Genomic DNA, 5,000 nt, shown 5'->3' with positions numbered 1-5,000 from the left:
AATTCCCAACAGGAATGGCAGGGAAAGAGGCTGCCTCATGTGGTAGGATGGCTCCTCAAACCACAGACTTTGCACAGCTATGCTCACAAACTTGGTTAAAGACCGGTAATTCCGAGAAGACAAAATTACACCGGTATGTTCCCTTTTAAAACTGTCTCGAGATTCAAACAAAGGCTAATAAAAACAAGGCATGGTATAATGGATATTGCTTTGCAAGGTTTATTTAATCTTTCGGTTAACGTTTTCATCTAAACCTGTTTGAAAAACCCTTGGCTTTTGCAGTTTATATTTCCTTCCTTCTGGGCTTTTAGAGCAAATGCATTTTGAACAATTAAAGGTACTGTACGTATGTTTTTAGAGCTATTATTAGAGTCGGTTTTGTTCGATATTGCACCGCCATGCATCAACTATCGGTGAGTGAGATGTGCTGTGAGAATATCTGTTTCAAGTCGACTGCACCTGCCTCCGTGTGTGCCTCTTTCGATTTTAGACCGCTCCAAGGAGCTGGGTATCTCTTCCCTGAGCAAGGTATCTCTCCCCTGATTGGTCCATGGAATCCATCTTACACGTCAATCACAGGTGCGTGGGATAAAAATAGGGAGGGCAGGCTTAAAGGGGTAGGGGATGTTCTTATTGTTTGTTTTGGAAATTCTTGCTCTCTCTCGATCTTGTCTGCCCTCTCTCTCTTAGAGTCTTACCTACAGCAGCTTTAAGCACCTCACAGAACGAGGTCTTGGCTCCACGCGTGAAACGGATGCAATTTTTCCCCTTTATCGAGCAAGGACGGCGTTAACTTTGATGTCACCGTCACACTGGGGTAGCATGAGTAATCTTACGGGTTGACTAGTATCCCATATGGATAACTGAGGCGCAGTATGTGCGCTACAAATAAATAGGAACAGAGCTGCATCAGTTAGCACAGTGTGATGACTTTAAGACTTTCAGGGAGAAACAAATTGCTCTGCAGGGAACAAAGCGAACACATGTTAGATCTGGTCTCCTAGTCGGTCACGAGGGTGGTGTTCGTGGTCCTGGTGGTGGTAGGGGTGGCCCAATCCAAATGTGCAGTTGTGCGCTGAACACAATGCATGCACAATCTTAATCCAGTTATAGAGTTTACACAATAGGCAAAATAAATGCATTATAGCCCTGCAATTCCTTTACTACTTGTATCCGCAGAGCAAATCTCCAAGCCTAAGAAGTGCCTCAGTCTTCCTCTAGCCATGCATGGCTGAACATTTGAAATGAGCTCGAGCACCAGCCCCGGGCTCTGATCCAGACTTGATTGGGGAAAGGCGAGCAGTAAGTGCTTATTTATACAACTACGTCATTTGGAGGTTGGCCAAGAGATGAAAGTTGCACACGCGCACGCGCACACGCACGCGCGCGCGCACACACACACACACACACACACACACACACACACACACACACACACACACACACACATATATTTATTATTTATTTATAGATATATAGATAGATAGATATAACTTAAGTATAAGTCCATGCCCATTTGCTATATACCCTCGATTAACTTAATTGTTGGCTATTCAACAAGTTGGTTAATGCATTCGCGGTGTGAACGGTCGGTGGGTAAAGACGAAGAAAAATGTGGTAACATATAAGCTATACGTAAATGACAGTAGAAAAAAAAAACAGGACCCCGCCAACAATCTATATAATTATCATCATCTGGTTCTTTTCCTCCCTGGCAGAGAAACACTCCATCCATTTGTAGAAATCGCCCGAGGCAACGTTACATCTAAACTAATCATACCGATTAAAATCAGCTTTTCTTCGCAAGAGGGAGGCAATAGGCAAGTTGGCGGCGAGGTTGAGGGTGATGCATATGCAGGGGGGTGGGGGGGGGAAATAAAATACTACATTTCTTTATTCAGTTTTATAAAAACATAAACTCAACAAAGAGAAAGAGCCATTGCTTTGCTGTGATCTCTTTCTCTGCTCGGAGTTTTATTCCGCAGATTGGTTTAGACTGGGGCAGAGGCATGAGCTAATTGTATCCTGATCTTTGCCTTGAGGGGTTTCAGAGCCCTGAAGCAAGTATACTCAGTATTTTGTTCTGTCTACCTTAGCCAAGCTATTGCATTTCTCACTGGTCTAGGAAAGGAGGCTGATCGTCAGGGCAAATCGGAAGGGAAAAGGTGCACAAAAAGATACTTTGTGCCGCTCTATGTTTCAGGTAAGCGGAGATTTATTCAGTTTCCTCTTTATTTCCGAGGCTGGGTAGACTGGGACGGATCAGGCGCAGCTGCTTTACGCATGTGCCAGCCGAGGCGAGGGCTACACTTCTGTTCTTGTAGGAAAAAGATCAACTACTTCCTGGCGATTATTCATTCGTTATGGCGATGTATCGTGAGTGTGAATGTAGTTTAGCTCGGATGAGACGTAAAACGGCGGAACGGTCGATCGGACTGCGTGTCTGTCGAGCAAACACTATAGGCGATCGCCCGTGTGAATCCGCTCCTAGCGCGGTCCACAGCTCCGCACATATCACCGTTTCACCGTTGCAATAGCCTACAACTTGCTGTTAACTAACTTAAACCACGTTCATCGTGTATATATCTGCTGTTTTCAAATGCGTTTTGTTCCCTCGCAACACTTCTATTTCCTGGATGCCCCAGATCCTCTAATGAAAGACGCCATTGTGGAGTCATTTGGCCTCAGGGTTTTTGGTTGTATTCTGTAAAACAGGAGGTACCTATTGTACAAACGTCAGTGCAGCTTTGGCTGATCGTCTCTTAATCCTTCCTCTTACCTTATAGACACTGGACTATAGATACCACCTTGTGTAAAGTCATCACTGGGATCATTTGGCACTGACCTGTATCCGCGCGTAACGACCACCAAGGTCCAGAGCGACCCTCAGTCATAGTTTCTGTCTGGATGGGTGATGGCATGGTTGATCACTTGTGAACTATATAAAAGTGTGTGTTTTGTAATGTTTTTAACTTTCCGACATAAATATGAATTAAATAAATTCCAAGGTAATGACGTTTTATCGTTCGTAATGTGATATTTTTTCACCTCAAATGATCTTACCTGAATTGTTTAATTTGAATTAAGATCTTATTTATTTTCTCAATTGGATATCCTGTTTCATGAACAGAATGGAGAGAGTGGCTATCATTTTCTGTACTCAATGAAATGTTTTTTTCTGAAGATTGTATCTCTACTTTCGACACTTGATGGCGCTATAATAACAAAACGCTGAAGATAAACCATTTTGTCAATCACAGTGATGCTTCGCTCTCCGTTCTCATGCTCTAAAGTTAACAGCGATTTTTAATTAATAATGTTTATAGCAGTGTAGTAATAAAACAAATACTACTGCCCCAAAATACACTTTGTAAATAAGGGAACAGACTATTATGATTAATTTCAAATGATTGACCATGATTCTTACCTTACCTATATTTAAGCACAAGGCGCTGCTTTGCAATGAGTAGAGCTAGCAGGGTGCATGCATGTATATGTGGAAACATTTGAAACAGAACCAAATGCCACTGAGCAAGGGACCAGAGACATCCCGTCCAAATCAGGGAAATATCTGTCCGCCTCTCATCGGTCTCATCGGAAATGCTAATTGTGTGTTATGTGACACATTGGAACAAAGAACAGTTGCATTATGGGATATACTGTCCAGTTGAAACCCATCGGAAATGCATCTGTATGAGAGCAGTAAGTCAATAATCCAGCCGCCTGTCCTCCAACCTGAACGACAGAATAGGCCCAGCCCAGCCCAATGAGTGCATTTAAAGCACAGGCTCATGGTATGAGTAACTGGCCAGACGTTGAGATGCTGATAAACAACCAGACGTAGCCTCGACCTGTATTCTATTTGGGAGGTGCAACGTGACTCTTGCCTGGGGTTTACTATTCTGAAGTACTGCAGAGGAGTGATCCACGCCCTTGATCTTGTAGGGCTCCTAGCCAAGTAAAACAAACAAGTGGAGTCTCTGATGACTCTTCTCTGTGGTGACGCTGCAGCAACGCTACAGACCGTCACTGCTGGCTGACTACTGCTCCGAGTTAATATGGGTCAATAGTGTTCTATTCCGTCGGTGGACATGATGCTTCCCGGACACTGGGGAAAACCAATCGCACAGGTCACGCGGGATTGGACCAAGTGGTGTCGATTCTTCGCCACGTGCCCGACGTGCTCTGACCATTCACACGCCAGCACTGCAGCCCGCTTTCCAAACAGTTTAGAGAAGCAACAGGTTTATGATACAGCGGTACCTTGTGAAGATAGGCCACGTCCCACGTGTGTTAAAGTCCCCAGTGCCCTCAGATAAGTGTTTAAACCCAAGTGTCTTCAAACGCTAACTATGCCCACGGGTGGCAGCTCTGCCCCCTTTGACAGTTGTGGGGCAAAAGATGTTCAACCGACAATGGAGGCCATTTTAATCCCCCCGTCTCTGTCTCAGAGTGATGAACAAGATACCGGAGGGTGGGTGGGGGGGGGGGCATTGCCCTGCCTCTTCCCTGTCCCACCCGTACCACTTTCCACACACTCACACTTTTCCCATAAAGCCTCACTCATATTCTAGCACTCAATCCACCTTTTTATTTTTTATTTTTTCTGCGATGACAAGGCTTTGAGAAAATCCAATTCCACTGAGCTGTTTTTTCAGAACTTCCTCTCCTTGTCCTCACACACGCACGCACGCGCACACACACAGAGGCCCTAACATGCACGCACACAGACACACAGTCACTCACTCACACAAATGCACACACCAGCACAACCGCCATCTCCACAAATTAGTCAGGGAACAAATTACCTGCATTTTGAGTGTGATCCCACGCATTTTCCCAGCCGCCTTACACAGGTCCCCTTTTGAAGAGCAGCCATGTGATTTCTCTCTCTCCTCTCTCTATTTCTCTCTCTCTCTCCTCATCTCCTTCTCTCTCTCTCTCTCTCCCTCGCTCTCTTTCCCTCTCTCGCTCTTTCGTTTGCCCCGCAGGCTCCTTCT

The sequence above is a fragment of the Gadus chalcogrammus genome, chromosome 8, assembly GCF_026213295.1.
Source record: "Gadus chalcogrammus isolate NIFS_2021 chromosome 8, NIFS_Gcha_1.0, whole genome shotgun sequence".
NCBI classification, from domain to species: domain Eukaryota; kingdom Metazoa; phylum Chordata; class Actinopteri; order Gadiformes; family Gadidae; genus Gadus; species Gadus chalcogrammus.
This window is presented reverse-complemented; position numbering follows the sequence as displayed.